Genomic DNA, 17,174 nt, shown 5'->3' with positions numbered 1-17,174 from the left:
TCAACCCAAATGACCTACAAGCACAAACAGCAGCCGCTAGCTTTGTCCGGCTGTAATGTTCCCGCAGGAATATCTGGCGAATGCAGGCATCTCATGTCACCTGTTATTCACATCAAAACACCACTTCAAACCAATGTTTAATGACACAAATAATTGAAAAGAATCAGGCTTGCATAAACATTTAACGCACACTACAGGTTGCAGTTCAGCCGTGTTTGATCTTGTGGACCCTTCATTCACTTACAAATGAAGATTTATGAGGGTTTTAGGTTGCTTCTCACATGACACAGCCTAAGGACAGAAGGTTTATGATGGCCACCTTCAAAACCCTGATACAAACACATGCAACCGGCAACACAGGAATATAGACAACCAGCTCGTTTTAATAGCTTTTAGAAAACATCGTAAAGAAAATCAAAAGTAAAGAAATTAGGTTTTGCATAAAGAAAAAATGAGCCTTTTATTATTCTGATATTATTATACTCAAACCTGATGAATATTTCCCCCAAAAGTCTCAAAAAAAAAAAAAAAACAAAAAAAAACAAAACAAAAATATATTCGCATTACTATTAATGCAGTGTTGAAAATGATTGTCCAGAGGCCTTAAAATTAAGTGATGAAGAATTATAAAATATTATGTAATTTATAAGTGATTTAAATAAAAGCTTACAACTACAATAAATTAAAAGAAATATTAAATTAAATAAATTAAAATAACATTAATAATTTACTTAAAGATTTTGCTCGGCCTTTTATATTTTGGCGGATCTTCATAAAAGTTCACCCCAATTTTCCCATTAAAATCTGCTGCTTAGGACTATATATAGTATTTTGAAAATTATCTTACAGGATGCATTAAACAGCATGAATTCAAGCACTCCAAATTATAATTCTAAATGACCTTGTTTATTTATATTATATTATTAAGTATAATTTCTTACAATAAAAACTTAATATGTATACAATGAAAAACAAAATTCTAAGGTTTACATTATTATTGGAGTACTTACAAGAAATACAATTTTATTCTTTCTATGTCAAACTTCCAATTCTTCAAATGGTAGTCCTTGAGATGTCTTGTAATTAATTGTGCAATTTACTTGCAAATTTCTGCAATGAAAATTCAGTGTAACTAAAATAAAATAAAATAAAATAAAATAAAATAAAATAAAAAAATAAATTAAATAAAATTAAATAAATTTAAATAAATTAAATAATCAAATAATAAATTAAACACTGAGGGAAGTAAGCAATTTTTGTGGGCCACCACGAGGGGAGGAGCCAGATGGAGTAATTTTAATCGATATCTCATGGTATAATCTAATACGCATAAAACACACAGAGCACACAAATACTGCCTACACAGTCCATTTTAGTTTTGATTATTTTATCAATATTTTGAATTAAATAATTATAAGGATATAATCTGCATTTCTTATCCATCTTTGCATGGATTATTTTCACTAAGCGGTGTCGCAATGCATTCTGGAACTGTTGTCTCTGCCCCAATAGGTCTAGAACACACTTAAAATATTGAGGGCTTTGATTGCCCTTAAAATATCGCTAGGTAGGTATTAGTCACGATATTGGATCGCAGATCAAAAATATATGTCCATCTTCGAGTTCAGCAATCAAAAAAACTGAACTCCCGCGTGATCAAATCCCAGCCACCCTGAAGTGTTTGCAAATCAAATGCATTGTGTGCAGGAAGTTTGTGAAGCATGCAACTATCAAGCGCGTCGTGGTCTTCTGGTCAGGAATGATAAATAATGGGTAGCCAGGAGACAAAAGGAAGTACCTTCTATTTGACCTTTACCGTATGCGTAAGGGAAATCGAGATCATATGCGAGGAAAGAATCGGAGTCGCGAGTAGAGGGAAAGTGATGAGACGACCGTGCTACGTATAACCTTTTCTGAAGTAACAACCTCAGTGCTGCAGAGAGAGATGATTCTTTCCCGATCAGGCAGAAGCAAAGCGAGTGACTGGCGAAGAGGGAGAAAGCGTTGGGAGAGAGAGTAGCAAGGTGGGGCACGGTGATCATGGATTTGCACAAGTTAATCGCGCTGTGTACATTCGCTGTCTATTCAAAAGAAAGCCATTGGTTATTTAATATCACTGATAACTATGTGCAGGGCCCAGACAAGATGCACGAGGAAGTATTCAGTAGTGCTCATACCGTCTAGATTGGAGAAATCTCAGAGGATTTCAAAGCCGTCTTCACTGGAGCTCGAAGGTTACGCCAATACTACGGGCAGAGGGAGAAATCTGGATTTCAAATAGCACTATTACCACTGTTCCCAAATGTTTGTTTTGTTTTTTAATGGCCGTATTCAAAGCAAGGATTGGGTAAATTGATCAAATAGATACATTTGATGGGATACTTGCTACAAAATGATTCCCTACTTTGTGTGATGGAGGGCTAAGTGCAGCAAAGCAGTTTATTAGACAATGATTTCGAAGAGAAAGATCGAAATAATGACACAGACTGGAAGTAATGATGCATGCTGGAAAAGAATTATGGTTGATCACATAAATAAAATTTCATGTTCGACAATGTATTCATACATAAAAACCGTTATTGCGCATTCTAGGATTGATGCGTTTACAGTTCTAAAATTGTTGATCCAATCTGTGCAGCCTAAAATAATACAATTCTAAATCCTTTTGAATGCTGGGAAACTTTGTGTTCCATTTGAGGAACAATCATTGGTTTTGTGCAATTCCATTGACAGCCACACATTCCAGCTTAAAATGAAATCTGTGGATAGAAACACTCGACGCTTACAGGTTCAGGTCTCACATTTAAAGATCGACAGGACGAGAAGCGAGTTGTTGAGATCAATTACCCAGATACTAGGGTGCTTTGATTAAAGCCTATCACTAAATGAAAGGACAAGAATATTTTCTTTAAGCCAAGACGATTAACAGGCGATCACTAAATAGTGACAACTTTTTAAATAAAAGCATGCATGGTGTAATGACCCATTAATCCAGAAGAAAAGCATCCAAATCGAAAGAAAAATAAAGGCAAAATTACTTTATCACTCCAATTTGACGTGATTTGGCAAAGTTGGATTGTGATGATGGTGTAAAAATGACCTCAGCAATAATACTGCAGGTTTTAGCGAAAGCAGTGCAACATGTCTGAGAAGAAGCGTTGAGAGGAAAGCATCTTCAGGCAACAGCAGCCAATACAAACTTTCACAGTACAAAGCCATAATGCTCACACTCAGCTGCGTTTCGGGATGGTCTGGCTTGAACAGGCATCGTTAGAAAGCCCTGTGGATTCAGGAAAATGACTTTGGACGTATAAAAGTATGCATCTTTTATATAAGTAAACCTTACATAATATCATCCTGATAAAATGTTTTAAATTATATATTTACAAAAAATTAAATATTGTAATTATATAAATTCTATAATTTTAGATAAAATGTATAAAAAAGTAGTAATTATTATTTGGGAATTATACTAAAATTATAATTATAAATTGATTAAAATTGTTCATATATATATATATATATATATATATATATATATATATATATATATATATATATATATATATATATATATATATATATATATTAAAAATAAAAAAAATAATTAAATAATAATTAAATTAAATAATTTAACTACCATAACAAAATTACATATTGAAGATAAACTAAAGTGTTAACCTGAAATAAGTTCCATTAACAAATAAAACAACTTTCTCATGTTCATTCAGTTTAATGTGTTTTACGTTAAGCTAAAAAGACTTCAAACTGACTTCAAAAACTATATGACGTATTTTAATGAAATAAAACCTAATAAAAATAAAAACAACAAAATAAAAAATACACGCATTTATAACTATATTAACATATTAAAGCAGGAAAACATAAAAATAAAATGTAATCAAAATATTAACAAAAACTATAATAATCCTGATACTAAAAAACACTGTATATATATATATGTATATATATATAAATAATATATATTATATAGAATATATTATACTATTAGATATAGAAATGGCATATCTTTTTTGCAGTTTTTTTTTGTCTACTTCGTACATTACTCGTTTTTAACCATTAATTTTATATATCTTCAGATTATTTCAACTGAAAAAACTTAAAGCTGCTTTGAGACGCAATGACAATAAAGAAACACCTCAATATCTTTCCACAAGGTTCAGCCTGTTTTCTTCAAAATTTCAAGGCACTTTGAGACACAGCATGAAGCCAGGGAGAATAAAAGAGCTCAGCACTCACCACGAGGTTTCCCGATGACCATGACCAGCATAAAGACCAGGATGCAGAGCGGCTGACCCGCCACTTCCATACAGTCCCACATGGTCTCGATCCACTCTCCGCACAAGACCCGGAAAACAATGAGGAACGAGTGGAAGAAGTCCTTCATGTGCCAGCGGGGCAGCGTACAGTCCTTGGAGATCTTACACACGCACGACTCGTAGTTCTTCCCGAACAGCTGCATGCCGACCACAGCAAGATGAAGACGATGATGGCCAGAACCAGGGTCAGGTTCCCCAGAGCGCCCACCGAGTTCCCGATGATCTTTATGAGCGTGTTCAGCGTCGGCCACGACTTCGCCAACTTGAAGACTCGCAGCTGAAGGAGAAGGAGAAGAGTTGATTTCAACGACATTCAATATAAAACGCTGATAACACAGAGTCATGCATCTTGACAAATTCTGCTGAGCTGTGAAAAAGGCCTAATATGACTGAATATGACATTTGATGATGCTGAGTTAAAAACAAAACTGAATGAACAAATTAGTAAAACTATATCACATAGTTTTTTGATAAATTATGACAATATTATATATATACAGTATGTATATCTACTCTATGTATTAGCTTACTGCACTTATAAAACAAAAAAAGCAGTCAGATGTCAAAAATAAATAAATAAGCAAGTTTTTGAAAAGCTTTGAATATGAAAAAAACAGGTTTTTTTTTTTTCATCATCTGTCATTTTTAACTCGTCATGGCCTATTGTAAAATAATGTCTTTAGAATCATTTACATTTTTTAAAACTACGGAAGAGGATTGGGGCCAAGCAATAAAAAAAATAAAACCATCAGTTTAAAAGTCATTATTTTGGAGTTTAAAAATCTTTAAATTCGAGAAAAAAAAGTGAAATAAAATTTTGAGAATAAACTCTTTAAAATTTCGGAAAAAAGCGTGTGTTTCGAGAAAAAACTCGAAAAATTTCGGGGAAAAAAAAAAAGAAAAAACGTCTTGAAAATAAACTCATTAAATTTTCGAAATAAAGTCGGGGTTTTTCAAAAAAAAACTCGAAAATTTCGGGGAAAAAAATTTTTGAAAAAATGTGAGAATAAACTCATTTAATTTCGAAAAAAGCTTGGGTTTTGGAAAAAAAGTCAAAATGAAATGTAGGAAAACGATTCGTCAGTTTAGCCTAAAGAGGACAGGGCAGAGGGGGATCATTTAGTCAAGAAATTTTTTAGACTTTTTTTCCCCGTAACAAAAAAAATACTTCAATTTTTAGCAATTAGACCAAAAAATTAGCAAAACGAACTTTAAAAGAATTTGAAAAGGGCTGGTTTTTTTAGAGAAAAAATCAGTCCAATTTGCGCTGTAGGCTACTGTTTTGCCAACATGAAATGACAAAACCCGAGGACAAAAACAAGGTTACGCTGGCTTCACCAAAAGCACTCTGGCACTTGGACAGCTTGATAAATTAAAACCCTACGGCATTCCATTAATGGCGGTAAAGTAAGATATTCCAAGATTGACGACTTTTTTTTTCAAATTAACAAATTTTTTTCTAAAAACAACGACTTTATTCTCGATATTTTAAAGGTTTTTTAAAAGATTGTATTTTGACTTTTTTTCTCGAAATTTTAAGGTTAATCTCAAACACAAGACTTTATTTCGAATTTTAAGAGTTTTTCTCAAGATTGTATTTCGATTTTTTTTTCCCAAATTTAATGGTTAATCTCGCATTTAAAAGATTTAATTCAAGATGGTTTATTTTTTTTATTTCTTGGCCCTAATCCCCCCCGTATAAAAGGGGAGAAGAATAAATTGAAAAATAAAAGAAAAATGTTTCAGTAACAAGAAATGTTCTCTTTAAAGTTATGAGCAATTTTTGTCCGAAGCTGTTCAAAGTTATTAAACTTAATAATGTTCTCAAAATGTTATTTTTATGTAACATTTTTTAAAAATTTTTGTTTCAGAAGTTTAGAGAAAATTAAAATGTAACATTCCATAATGTTTGAAAATGTAAAATGAAAATTCCCTAACTTTTATAAAATTATTAAAAAAAAATATAAAACACTTTTAAAAATTGTGTTTTGACTGTTTAGAAAACATCAGAAAAAAAGGGAATGTTAGAAAAAACTACTTAGAATCTGATTTTTAGCTGGTTTTCCGGTTTTTCTGTGATTAAAGGAAAAAAAGACTATTTTTTAAACCCGCACCCAAAATTAGGGGTTTATTCAACAAATATGTATGATGCGGGTCTTTTAAGAATTAAAACAAATACAAAGCAAGAGGAAACCCGCTGTGAGTCTGAGAGTATTTTTTTTATGTTTCCAGTCTGAAAGGAGCGCAGGACGGAAGACCCCCCCACGTTTTGGGAAAACCCCGCTCCATGAGACTCAGACTCCGATCAGATGTCAAAGTGTTCCAGCCCGTGAAAGTAAAATGGACCGAGCATGTTTCAGGACCATCTCCGGTGGAAAATGCCGTGAACACCTGAGAAGAACGCAGATATCTGATTTTCAAGCATTTGACAGACGCTTTTATACAAAGCCATTTCACTAAATGTAGATTTTAAAGCAATTTTGGGGGAAACAGATCCAATGAAAGTTTTAGTTCGACATTATGCAAATAAAAATACTATTGTGTAAAGATTGTAAAAATTTTACAAATTTAAAATAAAACAGGGGAATGTATAAATAAAAATAAATAAATCAGGGAATGAATAAATAAATTTTAAAATTTTAAATAAATATTTAAATGTATATTATGAATAAAGTCTGTTTACATTATTTGTTTTTACTGCAAAAAACATGGTAAAGTTTATTAGTACTTTTATTCAAAGCATTTTAAAATTAACAATACTACTGTCTTTTAAGAAATATTAATAAAAATTAGAATTTAATGTCAATCAGGCTTCATTTTCATTACAAAATATATTAAATTTATTCGTAGTTATTTATTTTAACCAGTATTATTTATTATTAACCAAACTATTATAAATATTTAAAAATTAAAAAAAATTTTAATAAAAAAAAAACTTCTAAAAAAAAATTTTAAAATTTAAAAATTTTTTAAAGCTAAATATATATATATATAATTATATATTAATATATATAATATATAAAAAATGCTAAAAAATGACAAAAACACATAACAAAATCAAATCTTTAAAATTTTTCAAACAAAATAATTTTTTTATCCGCTTTTTAACGCTAACTAAAAATAAAATGGACTGACGTAATATAACACTGATTTTGTTTTTTTTTTATTTTAATTTTACTTATTTTTTTTGTTTTTCAGAGTACATACAAATTTTTGGGCGAAAGCATCATTAAATTAACAAAATGTTTCAAAACAAACAAACACGGGAAAGGGGGGGGGGATGTGTAGAACTTTGAAAGACGGGGGGTTTTCCCCGTTGCCATGGTTATAAGGTGCAGATTACGGCAGGTTTGTCTGTTTCTTTTTCTGGGAGCCCAAAGCTTTTGGGTGGACTGGATACTTACCCGGGGAGGAAAACTCTAACACATCCTGTGAAGATGAGCAAAAGGGAAAATCAGCCTGCTTCTCCCTCACATCCCCAAACCCCCTTTTAAACTAACCAAAAACTGAGATCTGAGGAACATCTACCCCCCTTTTTGGGGGTGAAGCCATGAAAACACCCCTTTAAAAATAAAAAAAAAAAATAAATTAAAATAAAATAAAAAAAAAATTTAAAATTTAAAATTTAAAATTTAAAAAAAATAAAAAAAAAAAAAAAAAAAATAAAAAATAATAAAAAAATAAAAAAAAAAATTTAAAAAATGTAAAAAATGAAAAAAAAAAATAATATAAAAAAAAAATAATAAAAAAATTTTTAATAAAGATATTTATATTTTTTTTTCTTTCAAAAAAAAATATGAGCAGGACATGTTTTTGACTTAGAGTCTTAGGGGCCCTTTAGAAACAAGGAAAAAAAAATGTTAAAAATTAAAAATAATAATTGTAATAATAAGGATAAGCAAAAAAATTTTTATATTATATATTTAAAAGACTTTTTTTTATCTTTATTTTTTTGTTTTGATTTATTTATTTTTTTTTTATTTTCATTTATTTATTTATTTTACCTGAAGTTAACATCTTCGCCCTCTTTGAAGGTAAATTCATGACAGACATTCAGGTCACTTTTAAAAAATAAAATATAAAAAAAAAAAAAACCCAAAATAAAATAATAAAAATTAATAAAAACACACATAGATACAAAAAAAAAAAAAATAATAAAAAATAATAACACACACACATATATACACAAAAAAATTAAAAAAAAAAATAAAAAATTTAAAAAAATTTATTTAATCACATTATTTTTTTTTTGTTTTTAGAGTTTAGGAAAAAAAATATGACCCTTAAGCCTTAGAGACATTCACATTTTAAACCCAGGCTGGACAAACTTTTCTAAAAAGCTGAATTAAGGACCCCTTTTTTAAAAGGGGCCCGCAAACTATAAAACAAAAAAACAATATATACTTGCATCAAAACATTACTTTTTTTGGACTCTAGGATAAAATAAGAGTGGGTTTATGTTCTCAGTGAGATTGACCCTTCACCCGCAGCCCCGGGAAAGCGCTTGACCCGGCTCTTCACTTTCATCTACAGATGACAGAGTCGAAACCCATCAGTCATGCAAAAAACCAACAGACGGGACCGCCCCCGCCACCCAACCCTTTGTTCCTCTGAGATTAACACTGGCCCAGCCGGGCTTCTCATGAGAAGAGAGTCGCATTGATCTGAGCACCCCTTTTTGACCCCCGCCAAGCATCTACATCTTCAAACAACATTCAGTATCATCCCACATAAATTTTTTTTGCAGTATACAGGGTTTATTCATTGCACTGAAATGAGTTTAATGAAAACCAACACACTGGCGTTTGGCTGCTGTTTCCCACAATGCAATGTGCTAAACCTGATTTTCCATGACCTTTATAACAGATAAAGGTGATAGCAATATCTGTTTTTTTTGGTTTTTATTACTCAAAATGGACTTTTTCCCATACCAGAATGTAGTTTTTTTTGGTCAATATTTTTTTTTTTAATTTCAGTAACTGTAAAGGGTTTTTTTTAAAATATCGGGGCTTTTTTTTATTTATTATATATATATATATATATATCCCGGTTTATACGGGTATATAAAGTATGTGTGTGTGTGTGGGTATATTCTATATATATATATATATATATATTTTTTGGGATTATAAAAATTAATAAAAGTTTAAATATATAACTTATATGCATACACTACCTTTGGGGGTTAAAGATTACATTTATTTTTTTTTAATTTTTAATAAAAATAGTCAGCCAGGATGATTAAATCCAAATTGACAGAAAGACATTTCTAATGTTAAAAAAAGTTTTTCTATTTCAAATAAATGTTGTTTTTTTTGAACTTTCACCATCTGTGAATCCTAAAAAATAATATGCATCACAGTTTCCCCCGGTTCAACATTGATAATAATCAAAAATTTTTTTTGAGCAGCAAATCATCATATTAGAATGATTTCTGAAGATCATGTAACCGAAGAGGGAGAATGATGCTAAAAAATACAGCTGCACATCACAGAAATAAATTACACTTTAACACATATTCACATAGAATACACTTATTTTAAATATAATAATATTTCACTTTTTTTTTACTGTATTTTTGATCAAATAGCAGAAGAGGCTTCTTTCAAAAACATTAAAAACAAAAACACACACAAAAAAAAATCTTACCAAGCCCAAACTTTTGAATGGTAGTGTACAATTATATGGAAAATTTATATATATATATATATATATATATATATATTTTAACAAAGATTAAAGATTTTAAAAAATTATAATATAATATAATATAACATAATATAATATATTTACAATATTAACTTTTTAAAAATTTATATAAAGGCTACAATAAAAAAAAAAATATATTTCAATTTTCAAAAAATGTTACAAAAAAAAACAAATAATTATAGTCAGTATATCCCAACAGGGGTTATATTAATGCATTTTTTAGTGACAGGAAGAAGTGCAGTAAATACTAGAAGTGCTGCTCACCAGGCCCCACAGACAGCATGCGGTTAAACCCTGCCTGTCAGGGGATAGTTTTCCAGACCCAAAGGAAGAGTGTGTTGAGAACGATGCAAAATAGTGATGGTCGGGATCCAGAAAGGGATCGTTCACCATGAACTTCACCCACTCCTTCACCTTCAGCCAGTGGGGGGAACACGCCCACCCCAAAGGTATTTTGGTAAAACACGCATTTACATCGGGGGACACTTCTGCTTTTCCTCCAGCTTTTTGGTTAGCAAAAAAAAACCAGTGGAAAAAAAATTACCCATGCATTTTTTCATTAGCGGGTTTTATTCACAAAAACCCAAATTTTGGTATGGGGTTTTTGTATAGGGTTCTTGAACTTGATGCTTCATTATAAGACCTTAAAGATCACTCTGCTGAGTTCTAAATAACCATAAATGCTTTTCTAACTTGAAGGTTCAGCCTTTTTACTAACTTCAATCATTTTGTACACACTCTGAAAACCCCCAGCCCCAAAGTCATGTCACCCAACCCGGCCCATCCGAAGCCAGCAAGCCTGAAAGTGCATAATGATTAGTGTTTCTGATTGGTTCTCCGGGGTAGTTTTTTTCCCCTTTTTTGAAGACTGAAAGGGAGTCTTTTCCCGGGGGATATCTGCCAGTTAAGAGGGGTTTTTTTAAATTTACTTTAAGTAATGGGGGTTTTTGGGCCCGTTTCCCCGTTAAGGAATAAATTAAATAAAAAACATTTACAAAACCATTAGAGGCCCCATGATACAGGGGATTTTAGCGTCTGACTGTCCATAAAACAGTTTTTGTTAATGCTATACAAATGCTCGATGCATTTGCATTCAATAATAGCTAATTTAGACAAAATTGTAATTTACAGTCATTTTTAAAAATTCCCTTGGGAGAAAACACCACATGGATAGGTCACGGGGAAAGGTTAGATGTTGTTTTTTTTGCCCAACTGAGGTTGAACCCATTTGGGACAAGGGTGGTTTGGGGTTTAGGGGAACCTGTGGCCCCCAATGAAAAATGAAAACAAAAGGGGACTTTCGGCTCTAGTTTTGGGCCTGCAGGTGAAATGTGCTACTAACCCCCCAAAATGAGCCTCGCGGTGGTGGGGATGGACCACAGGGGGTGCAGTCGACCTGTCACCCTTTTATTTCATCCCTCCACAAGAGAAACTGACCAAAAAAGATTTTCCCCAGTTAACCCCGGGCTCACTTTAAACACAGCGGGAAACCAAACTGCAGATGACATGTAACCCCTTTTTTGGAATGTTAATGATAAACTATGAGAATTATTATTTTTTTTTTTGAGTTATTTCAATTATAACATGAAAAGTAAATAATCATTTATATTAATTTTTTTAAAATTTGTATTTATTTATTGCTTGCTTGCATGTTTTAGGGGAAAAGAAAGACCCCCTATATGTTTAATCAGCCCTATAATGTTGCACTTTTGCATTTCAGATATTTGGGATTATTTAGTTGATTATATTTTACTGTAAATTTATTGTATGACATTTTTCACGATATGTATCATTGCAAGCAAAAAGCAAACAAACAAACAAGGTTTTGTGGTTTGTGTGGTTTGTGTGTGGTTATTAGTGTTCTAAATTATTTTTAGTGGGTGGTTGATATGGTGAAAGGTTTTCGTTTTTTTTTGGTGTCTGGGTTGTTTTTAGGGGGTTTCTAGGGTGTCTGCATTGTTTCTTTTTTGTTGTTTATGTATGTTTATTGTTTGGGTTGTTTGTAGAAGATTGCTATGGTGTCTGTATTGTTTCTAGGGGGTTGCTAGGGTGTTTGTATTGTTTCTAAGGGGTTGCTAGGGTGTCAGGCTGTTTCTAGGGAGTTGTTAGGGCGTTCTATGTTGTTTCTAGAAGATTGTTATGGTGTCTGTATTGTTTCTAAGGGGTTGCTAGGGTGTTGGGCTGTTTCTAGGGGTTGTTGGGGTAGGGCCTTTTGTTTTTGGGGGATGTTATGGTGCCGGGCATTGTTTTTGGGGGTTTCTTTGGGTCTGTGTTGTTTCTGGGGGGGGTTACTATGGTATCTGTATTGTTTCTAGGGAGTTGCTAGACTGTCTGTATTATTTCTAGGGGGTTTCTGGGGTGTCTGGATTGTTTCTAGGGGGTTGCTAGGGTGTCTGCGTTGTTTCCAGTGGATTGTTATGTTGTGTGGGTGGTTTCTAGGGGGTTGCTTGGGTATCTGGATTATTTCCAGGGGGTTGCTGTGTATCTGGATTGTTTCAAGGGGGTTGCTATGGTGTTTGTATTGTTTCTAGGAGGGTTGCAATGCTGTCTGGGCTGTTTCTAGGGAGTTGCTATGGCATCTATGTTGTTTCTAGAAGATTGTTATGGTGTCTGTAATGTTTCTAGGGGGTTGCTAGGGTGTTTCTAGGGGCTTGTATAAGCCTTATTTCTAGAGGATTGTTATGGTGTCTGCATTGTTTTTTTAGGGGATTTCTAGGGTGCCAGTATTGTTTCTAGGGGGTTGCTAGGGTGTCTGTGTTGTTTACACTGGATTGATATGTTTTTGTATTTGTTTGGTGGGGGGTTGTTTGGGGTTTTCGTGTTGTTTCTAAAGGATTTTTTTATGGTGTCTGTATTGTTTCTGGGGGTTACTGGGTATATGGATTGCTTTGGGGGGTTGTTAGAGTGCCAAAGGGGTTGCTAGGATCTGTGTTGTTTCCAGTGGACTTTTAAAGATATTTTTGGATCGTTTCTGGGAAAAGGTTTAGGGTGTCTGCATTTTTCTGGGGGTTTTTTGGGGTGTGGGGGGTAGTTGGGGAGGACACTGTGTTGCTTTGCAGTTGCTCAGGTGTTCTGGGTGCTCTCAAGAGTTGCTTTGTGGTTGCTAGGACACTCTGGGTAGTTGCTTGGGTATTTGTGCAGTTTCTAGGTGGTTGCTAGGTTAGTTATTAGTTGCAAATACAAAGACTTCACACTGTTTGGTCACTTACATTTTGTCTTATTTAGGTTAAAACTGTGGTACTGTTATTAAATCTTTATTCAGCTATAAAATCATAGATTTAATTTGTTTATTTGTGTAAAATAATGTACTCCTGTCATAGCAAATGGGAATTTCCCTACAGGAATGATTAAAACTGTGCACAGTACAAAATTCAGGCCCTGAATAGTAAAACCATAGTGTAAACTGAGAATTTTTGCAATACGGCTGTTCCAGTGTCAGCATTTTTTATATACAAGTAAATCGGGAAGTGGTAGGTGGAATTCCCTCATAAAACGCATGTAAGCATCATCTGACATAACGGGTCATTACAGTAAATATGGTCTGCTGCCCGCCGCCCGGGCAGCTTTACCGGGGTAATGAGGATTGGCATTTTCTTATGCTAGCAGATCTTTAAAATCAGACCCCTGTGAGCTCAGGCCTTCTTCGTTAGCAACTTTTTTTGCTGACCAATCAAGATTCCAGAAAAGACTCAAAAATATGGGCCATTTTTATTCACAGGTGACATTTCACCCCTCCAGTGAGGAGAGACACTAACTGTATGACAGAGATCTGGGTTTTTACTGACTTCTGATGAAGAACCTTTATGTTAGTCCCCCATAAAAGATGCCAAGATCTCATTTTTCCATGTTACTTCGCTTTTTAGGTACTATAACTATAACAATAACTATATTAGCAAAGATAATTACATTTAATGTCCACCCCAGTGGGGAAAACATTTTTTATTTTGTCGCTTTTTAAAAGCTACACTCTTACACTGACATTCTGATTGGCTGTCAACATTTTTATTATTCATTAGCTGAAAAAATCGTTCTAAAAGTGGTTGAACGTACAGTATCTTAGTCTTAAAGTTTTTAATGTTAATCAAACAACAAAAGACAGGGAAATCACTCACTGCTATTGATTGCATAGCTTTTGTAACTTTAATAAGGATTAATCTTTAATTTATACAGTCAAATATGCAATGTTATTTTTTACATTTGATTATTCAATTTCTGTACCTAAAAAATAATGTTTGTAAAAACCCACCTCAGTGGTTGAAGAGTGGTTGAAGAAATGAAAAAAAAATTTTATTTTCCATTTTTTTTACTTCCGCCACTTTAAATACTCAATTTCGTAAAATCAGGTGGATTCTGATTGGCTGTAAAATCGGGTTTTGAAAATGATTCCAACGATATCGCCCCCTCTGGGGCTTTTTATCGCATAGTTTGTGAACTTCATCATTCTCAGAGTATTGTAGTGATTATTAAAACCCCCAAATTTTTCGCCCTTGGGTGAACTGGCCTTTTAAAGATAACCAAAGATAATTAGCATTCACTTTGGCTTAGTTAGTTTTGTCGCCTGTTTTTATCCACCCATCAGCTGAGAAAAAAAATTCTGAAAAATGATTTCCCAAAGTAACGTTTCCCCTCTGTTTTTAAAAGGTGAATGGGGTTTATACGATAACCATAAAGATAATTAATAAATTTTTTCCCGTTTTTTCATTTTACACTTTAAATACTCGCTTGTTAAAGTTAAGGGATTCTGATTGGCTGTCAATGTTTTTATCTCATCAGCTGAGAAAAAAATCACCCGAAGGATTCCAACGCACGCCTTTCCTTTTTTATCGTATAGTTGTGTGGGCTTTCTGCTGTCATAGAACGATATTTAAAGCTTCATAGTTACTTATAGTTATCGTCCATTGTTGTCCTTTACTCATTTCCCAGCAGGAACACCACGAACAATGAAAATTAATTCATCACTTGATTTATTTATACACAAACTTCTACAGGCCCAGCAGGAACACCACGAACAATGAAAATTTTTCCCGTTTCAAAAGATTTGAAAAATGCGAGGACATTCTGTTACGCTTACTTTCCCCCCCCCGGGCGCTAAAAAGCTTTGGGGAAGGGTCTGGCTTCTTTTTGCCACCCAGGTGATGTCACAGTCTGGCTGTGTCCTGGGTGAAGCAGCAGGGGAGGGTTTCACCTTTCCTCTGAATAACAACAGCGAAACAAGCCTCGGGGACGGAATTTAAACCCCTTTCAGATTGAGACACTTCTCCTGTCCTTGGAAAGCACCTTGCTGGAAAAACACTCATGTCGATTTTATGTGCATATGGAGTTAATATCTCGTCGCTGGCTCGTGTGTGATTTAAATTTGGGTTTTTTTTTTGTTGTGTTGTGTTTCTGTCAGGCCGGGTCCCACCTTTTCCCTGGGGGCCAGTGGGGTGTGGCAAAAGGGCCCGGGGGCCCCGCCCCTCCTGGGGGAGGGTGGGGAGGAGCATATTTACCCATTCTGGGTTGGGTCCCCGAAAAAACCAAAACAGCAGTCACCTAAAAAGGCTTCATGAGGAAATAAACAAGAGCAGATTTATTTTGGGCTAACTGTTTCTCTTTGACTTCAACCCCCGTATGGTGCTTTTCATATAATATGGGCATAAAACCCTTGGGGCCGCGGTTGTTAAAAAATTCTGGAATGATCTTGGGAAAAATTGCATGGTTGCTAGGGTTAATGGTTTCTAAGGTGTTGCTATGTGGTTGCTACAACATTGTTTTGGTGATTGGGGGCATTTCTTTCATGGTCGGGAGTTGCCACCTGGGTTTTGGGTGATTTTTTAAAAATTGTTTTACATTACAGTTTTTTGGGTGGTTGGGAGGGTATTTGGGTTTGGGGATGTGGGGCCCCCGGGGTTCTCTTGGGGATTGTAAAGGCCCTTGCTGTGTAGTTTTTTAAGTGTTCTGGGAAAGACCTTTTAAACACATTTATACGGCGTTTGGGGGACTGGGTGGTTGCTAGATTTGGGTGCCAGGCATTACTATGTTTGCTAGAGTTACTGGGGGGTTTCTAGGGGGTTAATTGCAAGTTTAAGTGTAGCGGGCATTTGAAAAAAAGTATTGCAAAGGGTTTGGCTGTTGTGCAGTTGTTAACTACGATGTAAAAAACATGGCTATGTGGGCAAAGGGGGACTGGGGTGGTTGCAGGTGGTTTCCAGGGCGTTTCCATGTGGTTGCCAGAGTTCCGGGGGGTTTCTAGGGGGTTGGGCATGCAGTAGTTACAGTGTAGCGGACATTTGCAAGAGTATTGCAAGTGTTGCTGTGCAGTTGTTAACTGCTCTGAACGATGTAGAACAAATGGCTATGTGGTTGCTAGGGTGACTGAGTGGTTTTCTAAGGTGGTTGCCAGGGCGTTACTATGTGGTTGCTAGAGTTACTGGGTGGTTGCTAGGGTGTTGACATGCAGTAGTTACAGTGTAGCGGACATTTGCAAGAGTATTGCAAGTGTTGCTGTGCAGTTGTTAACTGCTCTGAACGATGTAAAACACATGGCTATGTGGTTGCTAGGGTGGACTAGGTGGTTACCAGGGCATTACTATGTGATTGTTAAGGATAAGGATTGTTAAGGAGTTCTGGATAGCTCCACCCTCAATTCTTTCTGATGCTCTCGTCTCTAGATGAGGCTCAGCAAACACAATAATTTATATGGTATTATTGACTGTGCAAACACACACACCTTACACAATCTACAACGCTCCTAATGGCATTTAAAAATCCATTCTGTTTAATGCAAAACAGAAGCCTAATAAAAGCAGCGATTAACCCTCAGCAGCAGATGTCTTCAGTAATAATGGGTGTTTGGGGAAATGCATTCATTTTTGTCAAATGCTTGTTTCCCTTTTGTTTTCTAAAAAACCCGCTGTTTTCATTTTTTATTTTTTTTTTTATCTGAGGTCGTTGAGTCGATATGATGTCTGTCTGTAACAATGACCCTTTTTTATTCTATAATGTGTTTTTGATTGCAGGTAATCAAAGGGGAAAGACGAGGAGTGCTTCATCACGGGCCACCAGAACAACCCACTCCTGCTGTTCGGGCGAGTGGGGAAAAAACCGTTCTGGTTTTGTGTGTGTTTGTGTGTGTGTGTGTGTGTG

General features: G+C 34.3%; 2 pseudogenes; both read right to left on the bottom strand.

The window, feature by feature from the left end:
- Positions 1-17,174, bottom strand: part of LOC122135431 — a 189,959-nt pseudogene that overhangs the window by 98,433 nt on the left and 74,352 nt on the right.
- The window catches only part of LOC122134576, a 77,287-nt pseudogene that overhangs the window by 53,863 nt on the left and 6,250 nt on the right, over positions 1-17,174 (bottom strand).

This window comes from Cyprinus carpio, chromosome A24, assembly GCF_018340385.1.
Source record: "Cyprinus carpio isolate SPL01 chromosome A24, ASM1834038v1, whole genome shotgun sequence".
In the NCBI taxonomy this organism is placed as follows: domain Eukaryota; kingdom Metazoa; phylum Chordata; class Actinopteri; order Cypriniformes; family Cyprinidae; genus Cyprinus; species Cyprinus carpio.
The sequence above is the reverse complement of the archived record's forward strand: the minus strand, read 5'-3'. Positions and strand labels throughout refer to the sequence as shown.